The following is a 20,980-nucleotide window of genomic DNA, read 5'->3' as shown; positions in this document are numbered from 1 at the left end:
ATAAGTTCCTAGTTATATTGTTGCTGTGTGTTACAGTTGGTTTTCAGAGTTCAGAGTGTCAACATCAAAATTGTATATTATACGGACATTAATAAATCAGTAAGTTGTAGTGAGGAAAATAAAAATTTCGCAATAGGGATTAGTGACGCATAATCCTGACATATTTTTATTGACCTACATATGTGTCTACTGATCTTGACCTATTTTCTGAACATCTATGAACATTTACATATATAGTGGGCCAAGCCGTTTTTTGCCGAACCCTAATTGACAAGTAGAAGATGGGCAATAAACCCGTGGCAAGTGCCGTTGTACCTGCCGGGAGAGTCTCCCTTAAACTGTGGTGATCAGGTTGAACGAGGGCTGACACTTCCCTTGTCTATTTGGGTTAAACCGTATTCATCCAGCTCTTGAAGCTCGAACATCTTGCGCCCAGTGAAATTTCAAATACTTTGAAATTTTTTGAACACTCTTGAGCGGGCGATGAAGGCTGGAAATTCGATAGACAGTATTGTCAAAAGTGAGGTTTCACATTTCTCTGATGCGGATATCTTGGAAGCGAAGATGATGATTTGGGATTAAGCTGAATATGCGACAAGAGTTACTGCAAGAGAAAAAAGTGCGGATAATGTCGTCAACATAATAAAAGTTTTCAAGCTGTGCGATGAAAATAGCTTTTCACTCCCACGGTTCGTAATATACCAACCAGATGATGTTCTGATCATTTCTGGCGAAATAAGTGCTACTTTAACGAGAAAAGTGGGAGAGCTATGCCGAAAGTTTGACGGTTTTGTTGTATCCGAATACCAGTTATGCGCCTCTAATCAGTCACCCAAGAATAAGGAAAAACCTACACAGACTTACGCCATAGTTCTCAAGAATCCGCCCCAAGAACTTACTGATCCCGAATCGGGGAAAAACTATTTATATGGAATTTTCGGGCAGACATGCAGTGACATCGTTGAACTGAAGCCTCTTACGAGTGCCTGGAGCGTTCTAGCGAAAGACAACGCGACCACCGATTCCATTGCACTAGCTATTACTAGCAATGATAACTCTGTTTTCGCAAGAGTGAAAAGCCCTTCTTTCTTCGAGATTATTCGCCATGTCCCGTGTAGCATTCCGGAAGATGATTTACACAGTCTAGTCTCTAAATGTGTTGAAGCTTCCCGAATAGGCGAAACCAGGTCATTCAAACTGAAATTTGATTTGCGAGAAGACCTACAAAATGCAATCTAGTCTCCCCCCTTGATTAGATATGAGAGCCTGCCAATTTGTGAAGACAAATTTATGCCAATCCAGTGCTACAAGTGTCAGTGCTTCAGCCACGCAGCAAAGGATTGTCAGAATACGCCAAAGTGCTACCGTTGCGCTGGGAAACACTCAATTTCTAAGGACAATCCCTGCCAAAACCCCCTTAAATATGCTCTGTGTGGTTCGCTAAACCACCCCTGCCACAGTTTTAAATGCCGTTAAGCACAGAAAGTATTGAAACAATGATTAATAATGAACTTAAAGTTGTATCATGGAACATGAATGGTGGAGTTCTCGCTAAACTCCCTCTGGTTGAGCAACTAATGCTAGAATATGACGTGATCTGTCTACAAGAGCAGTTTCTTACAGCAGAAGGACTACAGCTTCTGAATATGAACGACACCTTCATCGTACTCAGTAATCCTAATAAGCGTTCTGGCAGAGGTAGGCCCTTTGGTGGTTTTTCAATACTGGTGCGCAGAAGTTTTAAGACTTTCCTCTACAAACAGTCTGACTCCTTCGCCAGTGTCCGAATCAGTGATACAGCTCTATTCTGTGTCTATATGCCCACGGACTATCGTGACCATGAATCTGATGCAAGATTCAATGCCGCTTGTGGACAGCTTTTGTGAAGCAGTTTGTGAGTGCGTTACTCAAAACTGTCTTGCATTGTCGCCGGAGACATGAACTGTAACCTGTGTGACAACAGCCCCAGAACCCAGGTTTTGGTAACTGCCTGTGAAAGTCTTCGTGTACCGGAAAATAACCTAGACTACACATATGTGCAAATCTCCGACTCTATATCCTCCCTAGACTCAATGCTGTGAACTGTAGATGTGAAGACAAATGAAAAATGTCGGATGAACTTAAGCATCTGCGCTTCCGACCACCTACCTATCTCGAATGTGTTCTGTGTGACTAATAAACCCACTCAGCGGGATGAATGTCATCGCAAATGGGTGATAAAATATGAGTGACGGAAAGCTGACTCTCCACTTTTCAAGTCCGTATGTGATCATATACTTGGAAAGATAAAAGTTCCACTTCAGCTGCTTCAACAAGGTTCGTCTGTTTCCGACAATGAGAAGCAGATACTCCTAAACAATTACTGTTCAGAAATCACTCATGCTCTACGCTATGCTAAAAATACTGCAGTTCCAACACGTAAAGTGCGAATTGGAAGTGAAAATCCACAGTGGCCCCAAAATGATGAGCTGTCCGAGTCTTGTAGCCGGTCAAAATTCTAGTATACATTATGGAACGAGTGCGGGCACCCTTGCCTAGGTGTCTTGAACAACATCAGGTTATACACCAATCGGAAATTTGCTAAGACTCTAGCTAAACACAGACTTGATTTGACAGACAAGCATTGCAAAGGGCTTGAAGAAGAACCAAATAGCAGTCTGGAAGTATATTAAAAATAAAAGGAGTCCTAAGTCTCGCAAAGAAGATATTTTGCCAAGTGAAAGTGATTGGAATGCATATTTCACTGCTAAATTTTCACCTCCCAAGACGATCCTCAAGGAAGAGTTTGAAAAAGAGCTCGATTACCTCCTGTCGTTAAGCGAACGAAGTGTCGGGTTCGTTGTTACTATATCTAATATCCGCCATGTTCTATCTAAACTGAAAAAGAAGTATTCGCGGGGTTTTGATAATATTTGTGGAATGCATCTGGCTATCGGGGGTGACTGTGTGTTAAACCACCTTGCTCTTATGTATCAGTGATTTTCAACTGCGGTCTTATCCCAGATGTTTTTTGTGTTGGTGTCGTTACACCAGTTCCTTAAAAAGGGAATGATTCCGAGAACTGTTCTTCGTATCGCCCGATAACTGTTGCGCCGGTATTCTGCAAATTTATGGAAATGCTGGTTGTCGGTGACCTAAGTGAAGCGTGTTATACTCCTGATTCGCAATTCAGGTTTAAGGGTGTTACTAGTCGTGAGCATGGTCATTCATTGATTACAAACCTTCTGCTCAATGCTCATGATAATAATGGTACACTTGTCCTAGCGGGCCATGATGTTCGTTGAGCATTTGACTCTGGCATTCGGTCGTTGCTGTGTGGAGGAGCATGTATAGCAGATTGAGAGTGAAGATTAAAGTCCCCACTCGTCGCAGTATGGTGGTAAGAATATCCGACAAGGCTCCATTACTTCGCCTCCTTTATACAATAACAGCATTATTGTCCCACAAGAGTCTGCTTGAACATGTTGCTTATATCTCGGTCTAGATGTGTCGTTCGTCAATTACGCTGATTATATACTTAACGCAAAAAGGACTGTTTCTGGTTTTGAGGGTGACTACCGTGTATTAAGTTATGAATATGCTAAGATTGGGTTAGTTTTTAACGCTGCTAATAGTGAGGTAGTTTTTTTTTGTCGGAACGCGAAAGATTCGGACCCAATTAGCGTGCTCCAAGGTGACACTACGATCAGCTCAAAGCCTTCTTTTATTTACCTTGGACTGCCAATCTCTTCCAATCTGAAGTCTACTCGCGAAGCACTGGTTGAGCATTTTTCTAAAAAGGCACGAAAAGCATATGGATTACTTTTATCTTGTAAACGTCTTTATAACCGTCATATACTCGGACGCCTTTATTCTTTATTTGTTATACCACATGTTATGTCACTTTCGCCGTTTTGGTCTCCTTTTCACTGAAACTGATAAGCCTTCAGTCCGCGGAGTCTACTACAAGTACGCAAAATATCCCCTAAGTGTTCCGCCGTGGGAGAGAAACACTAGAATTTCCCAGAAATATAAAACTGTCGACCCGACTACTGCAGTCACTAAGTGTATTGTCCGGTTTCAGCGTTCGCTCAATCCTCATCGTGACTTATATCGGGCTATTGTAGGTCAGTCTGAACACGAGTTAAGTATCGTTGTAAATAGAATCGTAGTGTTTGTTTCTTTCTTTTTGCCTTTTTTTCATAATCCATCGGATAATTTGTGTTATTTATGATGGAGAACAAAAACCATTCATTAATTCAGTAATTTTCAGCTTGGAAAAGGTAACAAGTACAATTTTGGCTGTTTTCTCAATATGGAAGACTCAAAAACAAAGAAAAAAAATTCTTCTTAAATGTTCAAAATTTCCAGTGATTTTCAATAAAAAAAACGTTTGTTTTTGAACTTAAAAAATATTACAATCAACACGCCAGAAAACTGTCCTAGTTTAGAAAATCATCTTATCGTATATAATGTGATTTCGATAGAACATAGAATTATTCCCACCGTAAGCCCAAATTGAAGTTGAATGCTTCGTGGAAATAGGTTTCCACGAAATAATTTTGAGCAAGTATATATAGAAATCCTCAATTCAGACGTCTTTTTTCGTCATGTTTTTTTTTTATCGTTATTTTGCTTTAAGTTTTGGGATTTTGTGTGCGCCTAAGATTGGGTTGAGAACTAAACTAAAATACTTCCAACTGCTATCAGCTTCAGATCTCCAGAATATATTTCCAGAAAGTTTTCCAAAATATTGTTGTTCATAATCTACAAAAAGAAGCAATAGGATCTCAATCGAACTTAATTAACAAAACTTGTTCTTTACTTGTTGCTTTGGTTGTATAGACACAAACCAACCTTTATGGAGAGATAATTGTTGTCATCGTGAATTGTTCCACAAAAGGATGTTGGGTCTCAGCTAAACTAGGTGGAAAGCAGGAGCTTCTGCCCTAGTAATATACTTCTAGGGAATACGACCTAACACCAGGTGAGGGAAGAAGGTCCTCAAATTTTTGTCGTAAGAAAATCTTGGTGAAGGGGGTCATAAGATTGCGATGGTTTTCGTTGTATTTTTTTTTTCATTATAAACCAATAGTTAAATCGGTGCTATGTAATTCCCTGAGCATGAGCAATTTCAGTTAAATAGTTATCAGGCTGTGGCATTGAAATACTCCATGGAAATAAGTCATTTTTCTTAGCTTTCTAGGATTTTTCAATGGAAGTTTCCCGCTCGTCATGTCTGCTAGGCAGTAGACGGATATGAGCTTGAAAACTACACAGAAACACAAAATGCCTTTTGCTCGAAGGAATAATGGATCAGGCCGAAGCACAAGGCATCTTTTGAGCCCGCAAGAAACCCCTTTTTGAAGAGCTAAAAATAAATCATAAAAGTTAAATAATAGAGATCAATGTTAATTATAAACAAGAATATAATAATTATTAATCATTGAAACGTCTAAATGAATGCCTTACCATTAAATGAGGAATCACAGAGATCCATTACTACTTATAAGGCAGACATTCCCACACTATTACTAATGAATCAGTAACCAAAGTTGGTAGAATAACTCTCTGAATTTTAGTCTCCATGTAAACAACTTCTACTAACAGTCTTCCTGGTACAACAAACGCTAATCGTGATAACCTCTCTTGGGGACGAATTTCTAGGTGAGTTCTAAGACTCAAAAGTTGGATCTATTTTGGGTAAATATAGAATAAAAACTAAGAATTTTATTTACTCCAGGATCATCAATATCAAATGCTCCTCAACGTCAAGCGGGCTGATGACTTGTATTGGCTCATCCATAGAGAGGTCGATCTCCTGGAAATTGGGAATCACAGCCACTAATATTTTGAAAATCTTATGACGTAATCAAAAGTGCCACTTACCCATGGGATGATGAAGAGATTCTTAGGTGGCGCTACTAAAAGCGATTTTAAAGGGAACGACCGATCATGGACTAGATAACAGCAATCGCAAAGACCAAAAGAAATGCAATTATTTTATAAATTATCATTGCAAAATATTTCTGAATTGAAATTTTACAGCCTAAACGGGTCTCCGAATAAAACTACGGGTACTGCAACACGACCCTCCACGTGCCTCTGGATATCCGGCTAGCCACCGGGGAACCAAATGCACCTATGGACGGTTGGGTTGGCAGCCCTCCTCCCGAAACCCTTATTGCTACGAATGGAATCAGATTTAATTTAGCCTCGGATATGTCTTCTCAAATCCCGCCTCGACCCCGGACCGCCCAAGGACGATCCCCTCTGAACATCGTTGACCAAGGTGGTACCAATGTGGCCATCTGAAACGTCCTGACGCTGAACCACCCCGTTTCGAAGCTTCTTTTAGCAAAAGAACTAAAAAAATATAAAGTCACAATAGCTGGAGTCACCGAAACACACCTCCCTGGACATGGTGAAGAGGACATAGGTGAAGGACGCACATTTCTGTGGTCTGGTGGTAGCCAAAAAAGAAGAGGCGTTGGCCTAGTACTGAACAGTGCTGCACGTAGGGCCCTCCTGTCATTCGCACCAGTATCGCCTAGACTCCTGACCGCAAGACTGGATGGGAAGCACGGCAAAATAGCTGTCATTATGTGCTATGCCCCCACAAACGACGCTGATGAAGAAGACAAAGACGATTTTTATAACCTGCTTAGTTCTGAACTATCTTCTGTACCTCCCCATGACTACCTCCTCCTCCTAGGAGACTTGAATGCAAGTGTTTCAAGCGAATCAGGCCTGTGGGATCTCGCTGTTGGACCTGTTACAGTGGATAGCCTAAACGATAATGGAGAGAGGCTGCTGAATTGTTGTCTGGCCCACAGTCTAACGATTGCGAACACCTGGTTCCAGAGACCAAATTTAGCCAAGTAAACCTGGTATAGCAATGATGGATCAACAAAGAAGATGCTCGACTACATCATCGTACGTCGACGTTGGCTGTCGTCTGTCCAGAATTGCCACACCTACTGTGGCGCTGAGCTCGGGAACACCGACCACCGGCTGGGAGCAGCCAAAATTAAGCTCCGCCTCAAAGCTATGAAGAACAGCCAGTCTTCTCGGAAAATTGTTGCCGGTCGCATCCAACAGGACCCCGCTCTGGCTGAGCGGTACCATGTGGAGATATCCAACAGATTTGAGGTCCTCGGCCAATGCGATGAAAGTGAAGTTGCATGGAAGTCCTTCAAAGAGAACACTCTTGCGGCAGCAACTGACATTGTTGGAATGAGGCAACGGAAGAAAAAGGACTGGATCAGTAATCAATCCCTTGCCATCATAGAGCTCAGGCGAGAAGCACGTCTTGGCGGGGACATGGCTACATACAGACTGCAAAACAAAGAGCGCAATTCCATGCTGCATAAAGACCGCAAGGCTTTTATTGACAGCAAGGCATCCGAACTGCAAGAGGCCACCTAGAAAAAGGAGAGTGGAGCAACCTACAAGATTCTTCGTGAGCTGTCAGGTCAGCACACTCAAACTACGTCATACCTTTTAAGCGCTAGCGGTGAGAATATCTACGACCAATCACAATGCCTCCGCCAGTGGGAGGACCACTTTGAAAAACTGCTCAGCTCAGATCCACCAGACCAGACGGACCACGAGCTAGTGGCTGCTGCGGCTACTACCATACCTGCTCCTGATGGTCCTGAATTTACAGCTGAGGAGATAAAAGCTGCCACCCGCAAGCTAAAGAATAACAAAGCGCCAGGAATATGTGGCCTAACATAGGATTTCCTTAAGAATGGGGGTCCAGCCAGGATCCTCTGGCTACAAATGCTGTTTAACCTTGTGTGGCACTCTGAAAAATCCCCTCAGAGTGGAAGAAGGGCCTACTTGCACCAATCTACAAGAGGAAGGGGAGCAAAGCAGAATGTAGCAGTTATCGTGGCATAACTTTACTCTCAGTTCCTGGAAAGCTCTTCGCTATGCTGCTTCTCAAACGGGCAACAAGCTACTCCCATGCCCTTCGTCGCCCCCAGCAAGCTGGCTTCATGCCAGGCAGGTCCACCACCGAGCAAATCCATACGATAGACAGCTAGTAGAGAAAACTCTTGAATATAAGACGAAGGCGTACATTGCCTTTGTCGATTTTCGATCTGCCTTCGACACTGTCGATAGGCAGTCACTATGACTAATCCTCCAGTCTGATGGCGTACCCACGAAAATCGTCCGTCTCCTCAAAGAGCTGTATAATAACACTGAAAGTGCGGTGATCGTAAATGGACGGCCTTCCTGATATTTCAAAATTAAAAACGGTGTCCGGCAAGGATGTGCCGCTGCACTTGAGCTCTTTAACTGTGTAATAGACCACATCCTGAATAAAACACAGCAGGTGCAGCGGTTTGGCATAGGCTTTGCTGAAAGAGTTCTTTCAGACGTCGACTTTGCCGACGACGTGGCGCTAATATGCAAAAACATTAGTGACCTCAAAACTACACTGGAAACACTGGCCTCTGCCGCTGAGGAACTCGGTCTGAAAATAAATTGGTCGAAGACCAAGACAATGCCCGTTGAGAAAACGCCGTCCAACCCCCTGTCATCTGTGGAAATTTGTGGCTAAACTGTAGAGGTAGTCAAGCAGTTTACCTACCTTGGTTCAATTGTCTACTCAAACGGAAGCCTAGATGCCGAAATATCAGCAATAGCGGCAAAAGCAAACTCAGTCTTCGGTCGCCTTCTAAAAACAGTCTTCCATAAACCCCAGATCAGCCGCCTCACCAAAGCACGAATATATTCTGCTTCGGTTGCCAGCGTTATGCTCTATTCTGCCGAGACTTGGTCACTGACTCAGACAGAGACGCTGAAGGTAGATGCAATCCAGACGAAACACCTCCGAAAAATCGAACACTCCCGATGGTCCGACAGGGTACGAAATTCGGAAATCCTCAGGTCCTTCAAACTCCCACCCCTGTCCGAGCAGCTTGAGTCTCGCTCGCTGCGTTGGTATGGTCATCTGCTCCGTCTGCCTGCCCAAACACCCGCCCGGCTCATCTTCGATATCGACCCAGCTGCAAACGGCTGGAGGCGTCCTAGGGGAAGACCTCGCACCAGATGGGCGGACGTCATCCGTGATCGGCTCGCCTCCAGAAACATCAACCCAGCTGAAGCGACAACCCTCACCCTGAACCGACCACTCTGGAGAAGACTGACGGCGCTGACGACTGGTTCCCTCTACGCTGGCGACGCTGCCGAGCAAGAGCTTTAAGTAAGTAAGTAAGCTATTCGGAAGTAACTAATTTTCCTTCGTTTTGAAGCGACTCAAAAACAACAAGAATCTAATGTCTTCAACCAAACTAGTTCCACCTAAATTGGATCCCAGCCAAATTGGGTAGGCCAGATAGGATTAAGTGTCATATTTTTCTTTTCGTAGGTCCGCTTCTAACCCAATCTGTGTTCTTGGAGGAAGATCTCTAAAATCCTTGAAGTAGTGGGAGCTACATGAAGCAAAACCAGATATTCACCCTACCTGGCCAGAAAGAAGAGTAAATCTTGCATTTAAGCCTGTTGAGGGTTCATCTTTGATGCTGTCACACTGAGGGAAAGGAAAAAGGGTCCCGAATTTCTTGTCACCACGGTGTTCACGAAAATAAATCGTTAGGTCTCATTCCAATTTTGTGCAAAGCAGGTTTAAGTCTTTAAGAACTTGATCTGGCTTTTCTAGAAGGACAGAGAAGGAGAACCCTTAATTCTTATCACTGCAGCATATGCCATAAGGCTCAAATATATCTCAGGCTAACTTAGTGGAAAGCAAGCGATGGGAAATACCTGATCTTTAATGGGAGCGAAAGGGTTGTACGCCAAAATTGTTGTCAATGGGGAATCAACAAGAAGAGGCAGTAGAACTCACTAAACCTGAATTCTGCTTTTTGTTTCTTTTGAGTCAGGAATCTATTTAACTCCTATCGGGGAGGAGAAGACGGGAATGCATTATTGACGTCAAAACAACTTCCGATTACGGTCAGTAGATCTCACCGAAAATCTGAAGTTAAGGATAGGTAGTTTTTAATTACATATTTCTTCACTTCACGAATCTCATAAATTCTAAATGGAGAAAAGGACCCCTAAATTATTGTCGTCTACGCGCTAATCCTTGATCTGACTTGTGAGGGGAGACGGCCTCAAAATACTTGGTCGTCAGCTTATTAGCTACTAGACGGGCTTGAAGAACTCAACCAAATATCACCCACAGTAATTATGTTTTAGATGCCTATGGTCGGTCTTGCCTCTTCGATAGAAAAATTAAATGCTTTTCATCTCAGCCCATGTACAGAATCTGTTGGATTTCAATTAAGAAACGATTAGGATTATCTGCTAAGGCAGTACTTATATCTCTAGAAGAGTTGTTTGGGGTGTGGTCCAGTATCTTGTAGAGCATTTGCTGTGTGAATCAATTGTCAAGATGTGTATTCACATTCCTAAACCCAAAGTTCTACGGACGGTCCAATAAAGTAGGAAATTGACAAAGATTTTCATTTGCCTAATCAAAGCAAAATTGGTGGATATCAATATAAAAAGATATTTTCAGTGCATCGTTGATCAGTGTAAATTTAAACTAATTCTCGATCTATTCTTCTAAAAATATACATTATTTTAAATTAAGATTTAAAGACCAAAGACATTGAATATTTGATTTGTCTTTAAAAAAACTAAGAAATGCCTACTTTTAAAAATAGACATTGAGTGGAAAACAAAAATTTTAGAAATATGGGTTACATACATAGAAGAAACATATGTAAACACTTCATGAATTTAGCTGCTTCAGTCTTAGCATTGTAACTGCGTTTTATGCTTCTCTCTCCTCGTCTCTCTGTTCGGAAGAGTAATGCATACAAAAATATTTTGCAGGGTATCCAACTCATTTCAAGGAGGAGCGCTTAACAATAGGAAATACCGGAAAGATATAATCAAAAGATTTTCATTTATCATAAAATCTGTTATGTCGTGTTTGTCTGGACACTGGCTTTGGATATTTAATCCGGATTGTTACGTATGACTTTATTTATTGGATCTGTCAGGGAGAAGGGTTGTCAAAATATTATAGATCAGGCCATAAGACATGTCAACTACACAAAACATATTTCACGAAAACAACTTTTTAAATTATTTGTTTTCATCGGAAACCTGTGTATGGTACGCTCATCCCCTTCCTCTTCTTCCAAGTTTTTGCCTAGTACATGTACTAGTAAAAGTTATTTGTCTAAAATTATGGTCTAGGACAGTGGTGGATCCAGGGGGCGAAGGGAGTTTGCACCCCCTAACGTATTCTAAAGTAGTGTAATTTACTTAATAAATGCAACATTGCGTCAATTTAACTTGCTCCTAACGCAAGTTTATCGGACCAACCTATTTTGCACCCCCCTAAAAAAAAAATCCTGGATCCGTCCCTAGTCCAGGAATAAGTGTCTAAGTACACATCCCCTACCCCTTCTTCCCTCCTGGACAGAGAAATTTAAAAAACTTGAAACTTGTTGTGCTTATAAATTAAAGCTTTCAGAAATGGATCTACTGCCCTATGTAAACAGTTTAAGAAAGTGGCTTCAACCACATACTTACACTCTATCGTTGCATTTAAGGTTTGAAGGATTTTACTTCTACGGATCTTAAGTTTGGACAATTATATTTACTTGCTATAAATCCAGCTCAAGTTCTATAAACCGCTTTTGCGATCGCCAACAGTCGAAGAAAAGTCGACTCTTAAGGCAAAGTTGAATTCCTTTTTTTTCAAAGTTCTAGCAATCTCTGTGCATATAACCTTTAAAGCCTTACGAATGGAAAAGGAGTGGATGTCAAGGCTTTGAAACTCCTTCTTTCCTTCTTTGGCTTGAAATTGGGATAAAGATCCATTACTAAAAGTTCAATTTATGTAGCTCAACAGCTTTCCGAGTTAATGAAAAGCCCCTAAACTACAGTACTATCTCATCCCAGTACTGCTGAGGACCAGGGTTGTCAACTACCGGCGTCAGAAAGAGTGCAAATCAAGGTAAAAAGGAGTTAATCTTGCTCAAAAATTGTACAATTCAAACATTTTCGCATCCCCTCTTCTGGCCCCCCTCCACTGAGGTAAAAAAGAGTGCATTTCAAACGAAAAAAAGTGCAAGTTGCCATCCTGTTCCCTGGGTTAAATGCACTTTTGACCAATATGCCAACTACCGATGCTTAAAGCAAATGTAAACTAACAACCAAAAAGAGTGACTTCCATCCTTCTAAGTTTTCCATCCCCAAAAAGAGTGACTTCGCATCCTCTCTGAGGTAAGAAAGAGTGCATATTACACGACAAGTTTGCAAATTGGCAACCCTGCTGAGGACTTAAACAAAAAGAGAGGCATAGTGAAAGCATTGTTATGATTCAGCTAGAGGAAAATCCCCGAATCGGCAAAGCCGGCCGGCTGGGAGTTAAATAAGTAAGCACAATACTAGGCCTACCAGAATTATAACTGTCAGAATAAGTTCTGATCACTGGTCACGCCAATAAAAATCCTTAGTTCCTTCATTTACTTCCACTGTTATTCCTGATCTCAAATATATTTCTTTTAATTTTCATACCATTTGAGTAAATCACGTGTGTTTTTTTTTTCATTCTCGGAGATAATTCAGCAGTACTTTTTTTCACCAAAGGTTAGTGTAGATAAAACTTATTTCTATAGAACAAAAAAAAAACTAACTTGAACGGTTGGAGCGTATAAAGCAAGAATCTATTGTTATACTTATGTCGGCAAAGCGTTACGACAAAACTAGTTGCATTACTATATTATCGACGATTTCGCTTTTCCCTTGCTTTATTGTAGCATTTAATATTTTTGTCTGGGTAAGCATTTCCTACTTTATCTTCATTCTTATTAGCTCTCTTCTAACATCTGACGCTAAGCCCTTACGAAAGCTATGGCCCACAGTGTTTGCATGATAAGATAACTCCCTCTTTATATTCATCACGTAGATTCGTGGGATTCCTTTCTTAGTAAACTCTCCAAAGATAATGGCCCACATATATTTAATGAATTGTTATTTTCGGTAAGTCTTTCGTACTTGTCATTTCCTACGGACAACTTTGGTTTTCTAAGCATCTATGTGATTTAAAATTCCAACAGAGTCCAACAGATGTAGTTAGATAGTAATTACAAGTATTTTATTTATCGATCACCTTTTAAAACATTTGATTGGAAAATTTTTATTGTTAAGGATAATGCACATCAGTAAGCAGTCTTTTGAATCATATTAGGGACAAAAAGTCAAACTTTAGTTTTCAAAGCAGGCCTTAAGGGGGGAGGAGTTTGCCCGTAAAATATAGAATTAATTTTATGCAGTAAATTACTTTTTAAACTGTATTGTTAAGAGCTGCGGACTGGAGGGGAAGTAGCCTGACTCAAATATGGAAACGTTTCTGCTTGTTTAAGTTTCAATTAAGCTCTCTTTACTCTCATTTGGAAACACTAGATTTCCTTATCTAATTATAAACAATAATGATTATGAGAACCAATACTAAATAATTGGTATTGGCTCATGAAAGCTAATGATCACTAAATTGTGCGTCTTATTTGGATTTAGTTGTTACGCTCAGGCAACTGTTAAGCCTATAAGCTCCGTTACGTCCCTATCATATTGTGATAGTCCCCTGAAAAACTCCCCTAACGCATTAACTCGAAGGGCTAATTTACTAATCAATTATAAAAGAGCGTACTATTAGTAGTTTCACCTCCATTCCTTTTGAATCTGTTAAACTAGAAAAAACCTCACAAATGTCCCAGAAATTGCATAAATACGTGTATAGAAACAGAATCGCAAATTTTGAGGTTTTATTCCGCACTAACAAACCCAGACGCATTAAAATATAAAATAAAATAACAATTGTACGTTTGTTAGAACACTTCTTTCTAACCCCGATCCTCTGAGACTTGCAAAAAAAATTAAAGTTTTTCTTATTTAAAGTGACCAATTCAAAAATCAAATATTACTTTTACGTGCGTACACAAGCTTAGTGGTCCAAGTTATGCCACTATGGTACTTATGCATTATACGGTACCCACGAAAGAAGTCAAGTTTGGTTAATGCTAAGGAATAAAATAAAATAGTATGAATATATAATAGTTTAGAAACAAATTTGGGCTATATATCCCCTCCCCCCACCCTAAATCCCAAAAGACAACAGTTTGAATATTGTAAACTCAATGAGAAACCACGCTTTGTGATCAATTTATCTCTTGCAAATACCCGTTTGACGAGTTTCCATTAGTATTTGCTTGTACAGTCTATAGCGGTGAGTACCGCATAATGCATAAGTACCGCCACATTTAAGCTGGTTTATTTTGTCATCATCATGGTCTTCATATACGATAGTTAATTTTAGTTCTGCACTGGGCAGCATATTTACTATCAATGTGCTGAAATTCTATTTCGAAGAAAATTGAAAAAGGAGAAATCTCCTTACGTCCCCTGGGCTGACGCAAGAAGAGAAAACAAGGCGCAAGAATCGAAACACGGAAACCCCCACAACGAATATTACTTGGAGCATGGGCAATCGCCCACATACATTTTTACTGGGGTAAAGAAAAACATGTAAATGCTTTTGATGATGGGCAAAATGTTTGAAAGAAGCTTCTTTCTTTGTAAAAGACGTATCATATTATTCCAACTATTACAAATGTTGTTACTGTTTGCATACATTCGATCTTCTGTGGGAGGGGAGGAAGTGTGTTACGTGTGCGTTGTTCTTGACTAAATGCATTGATTTTTGTATTTTATTCGTAAAAAAAAATTAACATTCACACTATTTATTTTATTGGAGGCTTGCATATTCATTTTAATATAATTTGGTGGTCTGGTAATTGGCTTGAATCAGGTACTCGATGATATTTTGACATTTGCTTTGTTTTATCATTGTTTTGACATTTTATTAGACCAAGATTAAATATCAACGCTGAAAAAAACAACAAATTTATGAAATTCTAATTTTTGGACAGCAGAAAGCAACATGCCCCTCTAAATTTCTGTCATAAAATTGGAAGAGTCCCATGAGGAAATCCCCCCTTACATTGTTGCAAAAATATCCCATCCTTTTTCCAGATGAGTGGAGTATTATGGGCCATTTGACATCAGCAAAGGTAGTAAAAAAAGCGGCAAAAAGATTAGTAGTAAGACGTAAAGAATAAATAAATAAAAGCAAGACTTCTACGTCGTTTCATGGACTTTTGGAGTTTATATGAAATAATTTGGATATTTGTCATGCTCAAGTCACGAACGTAATCAAGAAGAAAAAAAATAATGGAGCAACAAATAATAGAAAGAGCAATGAACGAAGTAGTATTATGGAGCAAAAGATAGATGATGCTATACATGAATAGAGCAATAAATAACAGAATAAATAATTTTTTTGTGAAACATTCAACAAATATTACTCATGAGCTAAGACTGTTGTGACAGTTTGATCTTTTTCTTCTTTTTAAGGTTCTATAAAACGCTGTGTAAAGGACCAAAGTATATGTTTCGTGTAGGCCTAGTATGTCAATATTGCACATTTTTACACATAGCACATTGTCTATCCATCAAAGATTAACAAAGACCCTAACTTGGTTTAAAGTAGTGTAATTTACTCGATTAACACAATTTTGAGCTAATTAAACATGCTCCTAAAGCAAGTTTATCGGATCAACCTATTTTACCCCCCCTAAAAAATCCTGGATCCACCCCTGTAACAATACTTCAAAAATTAAATCCGCCCTGAGAAAATGACTCCTTGAGACTCTTTCTTAGACCCCTGAAATGCCAAAATAATCTTTCCGGAAGTATTCCTTATATTTTTATTAGGCAAGATTTCTAAGAAGAACATTGCTCCTGAGAAATACCCCCTTCCGCCTCTTCAGCCTTTTGTGCAGGCAGGCATATGATGTAATATTTGTTACAAAAGACAGTCATCAAGACCTACCGCAACTAGTAGGGGGACATACAAGGAAGTTCACCGAACCAGGGATAATTTGATAAAGAAATACTTTTCTAATTTTTCTGCCTAAAAAACATAACTGCCTTATCTGCATAGCTATTTCAAATTTCATGGTCCAGTTTGTTAATTTGCTTTATATATATATATATATATATATATATATATATATATATATATATATATATATATATATATATATATATATATATATATATATATATATATATATATATATATATATATATATATATATATATATATATATATATATATATGCCAGAAGCCTTCGAAATAAAGCAAGAGTATCGTTCTTACCCTTTAAAATAAAAAAAAAACAAGTTTTTTAAACTGAAAGTAAGGAGCGACATTAAAACTTAAAACGAACAGAAATTATTCCGTATATGAAAGGGGCTGTCCCCTCCTCGACGCCTCGCTCTTTACGCTAAACTTTTTTATTGTTTTGAAAAATAAAGTTGTGAGACAGAGTCAAATTTTAGCGTAAAGAGCTAGGCATTGAGGAGGGACAGCCCTTTCATATACGGAATAATTTCTGTTCGTTTTAAGTTTTAATGTCGCTCCTTACTTTCAGTTTAAAAAACTTGTTTTTTTTTATTTAATTTCTGATCGTTTTTTAGTTAATGCAGCTTTTATTTTGGCTCGCTGTCATTGAATAAGTAAACAAAATTTGTATAAAATTTTTATTTTTCTTTTGCTAAATGGATGTCTCTAAATTTGGTTATGATGTAATTTACAAATTAACTTACGTAACTAACTTCTATATTCGTATATTTTTCTTCTGGCAAAAAATACAAAGTTGCAGATTTTTGCAGATATGGGCTTGAAACCTATGTAGTAGGGTTTTCGGATACGCTGAATCTGACGGGGTGATTTTCATTAAAATTCTTTCACTTGTAGGTGATGTTTCCCCCCTCTTAAAAAATCGGGTAAATTTTCTGAGGCTCGTAGCCTTTGATGAGTAATAATAAACTTAATAAAATTTATATATTTAGAATGAGCATTATAAACCCATTCTTTTGATACATTTATTGACATCAAAATTCCGTTTTTAAAAGTTTCGATTACTATTGAGCCGTATCGCTTTTTTTTTTTATTGTTTTTTATTACGTATATGTTATTACGTATATGAGGGGGATCTCCCCTTAGTCAATACCACGCTCTTTACATTGAAAGTTTAAAAATATTTGATTTACAAACCCCTGAATCACAAAGGCCGTTTATTAAGAATAGATAACTCTTTTGAAAGCACTAAAAAAAACTGTAGCATAAAGAGCGAGGTATTGACTTGGGGGAGAACCCCCTCACATACGTTATAATTTCTGTTTGTTTTAAGTTCTAATGTTGCTTCTTATTTTCAGTTGAAAAAACTTTTTTTTTTTTAAATTTAATTTCTGATCGTTTTTTGAATAATGCTTGGAAATCCAGCGCCCCCTTCATAGAAATGTCCCTTACCCCAAAGAAACATCCTCCACGGAAAGATTCTCCCGAATAACCCCCTCCTCCCGCGCGCCCCCCCCTTTCTCCAGAAAAAAATCCTTCCTGAAAATGTCTGTACTACTTCCCAATAACCTATAAATAATGCTGGCAAGTCCGGCGCCCCCTTCATGGCAATTTCCCTTCCCCATGAAAACTTCCTTTATGGAAAGATCCGCCAAAATAACCCCAGACCCCCCCCCACTACCAGAAAAAAAACTTCCTGAAAACTTCTGTATACTTCCCAATAACCAATGCTATATGTTAACATAGGGTAAAGTTCATAACTTTTAGCCCTCCCCCCGGGGACTTCGGGGGATTGAATGATCCTAAAAGACAAAGTTATCATTTTTTTGACTATGTTGAACAAGATGGCTATATCAAAATGTTGATCCGGTGACATTGGGGAAAAATGAGCGTGGTAGGGGGCTTAGTTACCCTCCATTTTTTCGGTGACTTTAAAAGTGCACTATAACTTTTATTTTCCGTTCGAAGGAGCCCCCCCGCTAATTCTTATGCTACATGGATCGATACGAAAACCCCTGGAAAAAAAAAAACCAACCAAATAAACACCTATCCGATTTCTTTCTTCTGGCAAAAAATGCAAAATTACACACTTTTTCATATTAAAGTTTAAACGCTTTACAAATGAGTTCTATGATACACGGTATTTGATGGTGTGACTTTCATTAAGTTTCTACAATTTTTAGGGAGTGTTTTACCGTTTTTTTGAAAATCAGCCAAATTTTCTCAGGCGCGTAACTTTTGATGGGTAGCACTAAACTTGATGAAAGTTATATATTTGAAATCAAGGAAGTAATTCAAGGAGAATTACAAGGAGTAAGTCAAGGAAGTAATTCAAGGAGAGTCCTGGTTGAACTTCCTTGAAGTAATGATATTAGGGCTGTTTTGAAAACTTCAAAACTTTTTTCAGTTTAAATGATTGAATTTATTGTAAGTTTCTTTTATATTGTTTTTTTTTTCTTCGTTTGTTTTGCTGAGGACGGCCCTTGGATATAGGGTCGAAATATTCATTTAAAAGTTGCGTTCCACTGTCTTGTATAAAAAATTTCCCTGCTGTGCTACTTGTTGTCTATGATGGAAAGGCAGTGTGGTCTTCGTCGCAATTTTCGTATAGGAATTCTGGTAAATTCCCCCAGTGTTAAATTTCCCCTGGAAAGTTTACCCCTGGAAACTTCCCTCTCTATGAAAATGTCTCCCTGTGCGCAAAATTCCCCCAGCAGAAAATTTGTCCTCCTCTCCTCACCCTAAATATATATATGCATACTTCCGAATAACAAATACTATACGTAAGCAATGGGCAAATGCTATAGTTTAAAGACCTTTTCCCAGGGGTTGTGGGGGGTCATGTCATCTCCAAAGACATAATTATTCGGCCTTTGAACTATGCTGAACTAAATAGTCTCAAAATTTTGATCGGACGATTTTTGAGAAAAATGTGGCAGGGGGGGGGGGGTAGTTGCCCTCCATTTTTTTTTGGTCACTTGAAAAAGGCACTAGAACTTTTTATTTCCGTTAGGATTAGCCCTCTCCCGACGTTCTAAGCCCACTGGGTCGATACGATCACCCCTGGAAAAAAAGAAACAAACACCCATCCGTGATTTTTCTTCTGGCAAAAATTACAAAATACTAAGTTTTTGCAGATAGGAGCTTGGAACCTTTAATTAGGGTTCTTTGATACGCTGAATCTGATTGTGTGATTTTCATTAAATTCTATGACTTCTAGGGGTTTTTTTCCCTTTTTTCGAAATCAGACAAATTTTCTCAGGCTCGTAGCTTTTGATGGTAGAAACTAAACTTAATGAATCGTATATATTTGGAATCAGCATATTCTTTTGATATGTCTATTGGTATTAAAATTCCGTTTATTAGAGTTTTGGTTACTATTGAGCCGGGCATTCCTCACTTACAGTTAGTTACCACTAACTGTTTGAAAATTTTCAAATGCTTAAGCAAATACAGTGATACTGGATTCGAACATTTCTTAGTTCAGGCAAAAACTCTTGCAGAAAATTTAGAAGTATCAACAGAATTTCGAAATAAAGGCTTCGGAAAAGAAAGAAACATTTCAATTGCGAAGGCAATGATGAACCTATTATAGACCCGATAGATACATACAACATATGTTTTTTTTTAGCGTTATTCTAGCTAAAGCTACAGACTCACTAAACGATCGTTTTGGACAATTAAAAACCATACTAGATTACTTGGGCTTCTAGGAAAATTTTTAAATATGGAAAAAAATAGTTCAAAAACAGGCAGCTGAATTAGAAATTTTCCAAAAGATTCTACTTTAACTGAAAATAATATGCCATGGGTCAAAGAAACAGATATAGACGAAAAATCTTAGTTGAAGAAATGGAAATTTTGAAGGCTATTTTACCTTCTAATTTTTTTCGAAAATCAGTTTAAATTGTTCAAATCGTTATCGAATAATGAAAGAGCAACGGTATTTCTAAACTTGTTCATTGCTGTCCGGATAATCTTAATAATTCCAGTAAGCGTTACTTCTGGAGAGAAATCATTTTCAGGACAAAACTAATAAAAAAAACTGTCTGAGATCGACAATGAATCAGGATAGATTAACTAATTTAGCAATTATGCCGATCGAAAGTGAAGACAAGGAAATTATATATTCAAATAGTTTCAGAAGGATTTATAAAACAAAAATTTCGAAATAGGTAAATTCATGTATTCATATTCAGTGATGTAAATTTATATTCAATAAACTTTTTTGTATTTCGAACATCTTTAATTTTTAATTTATGTAGAAGCTTACGTATCTGATATTCCATAAGAATTGAAATATATATATATATATATATATATATATATATATATATATATATATATATATATATATATATATATATATATATATATATATATATATATATATATATATATATATATATATATATATATATATATATATATATATATATATATATATATATATATATATATATATAGATATATATATATATATATATATATATATATATATATATATATATATATATATATATATATATATATATATATATATATATATATATATATATATATCCTGTAACTCCAACACTGGAGTTGCAGGACCTGCAACTCCAGTGAACTGTGGAATTTTCTCCAGATAACCTCCTGGAGAAAAAGAGAAAAACAAAGAAATAAACGGGTACTCTTTACCAAATTTCTCGGACAAAAAGCAAAATTTCATGTTTTTTGGTTGTGGGATCTTGAAACTTCTGCAATAAGGTTCTTTGAAACGATCAGCTTCAATTTTCATCAAGTTCACACTCCTTTTAAAGGTTGAATTCTCCCAATAATTTTGTTAAAAGCCTGTTCGCTGAAGGATAATCTTTTTTTCATTAACAATATTGGTTTAAAGCCGATTACATAGGAACGTTTTTCTTGATCAACAAATTTTAAAAGACTTCTAAACGGACTCTTTTTGCTTTTAATCCTCACTTTTTAAAAGGCTTGTTAATTATCTTTGTAATCGATGTCGTAGAGCAGGGGCAATCAAACTATGGGCCCAATCTTTCA

The 20,980-nt window shown here is 38.1% G+C and overlaps 1 protein-coding gene across 1 annotated transcript in view; it reads right to left on the bottom strand.

The window, feature by feature from the left end:
* LOC148951953 (zwei Ig domain protein zig-8-like) overlaps window positions 1–20,980 on the bottom strand; it is a 247,860-nt gene that overhangs the window by 111,329 nt on the left and 115,551 nt on the right. The gene's annotated exons all lie outside the window — the stretch shown is intronic.

Source organism: Artemia sp. Qi Xiang Cuo, chromosome 5, assembly GCF_049724085.1.
Source record: "Artemia sp. Qi Xiang Cuo chromosome 5, ASM4972408v1, whole genome shotgun sequence".
Lineage (NCBI taxonomy): Eukaryota > Metazoa > Arthropoda > Branchiopoda > Anostraca > Artemiidae > Artemia > Artemia sp. Qi Xiang Cuo.
This window is presented reverse-complemented; position numbering and strand designations above follow the sequence as displayed.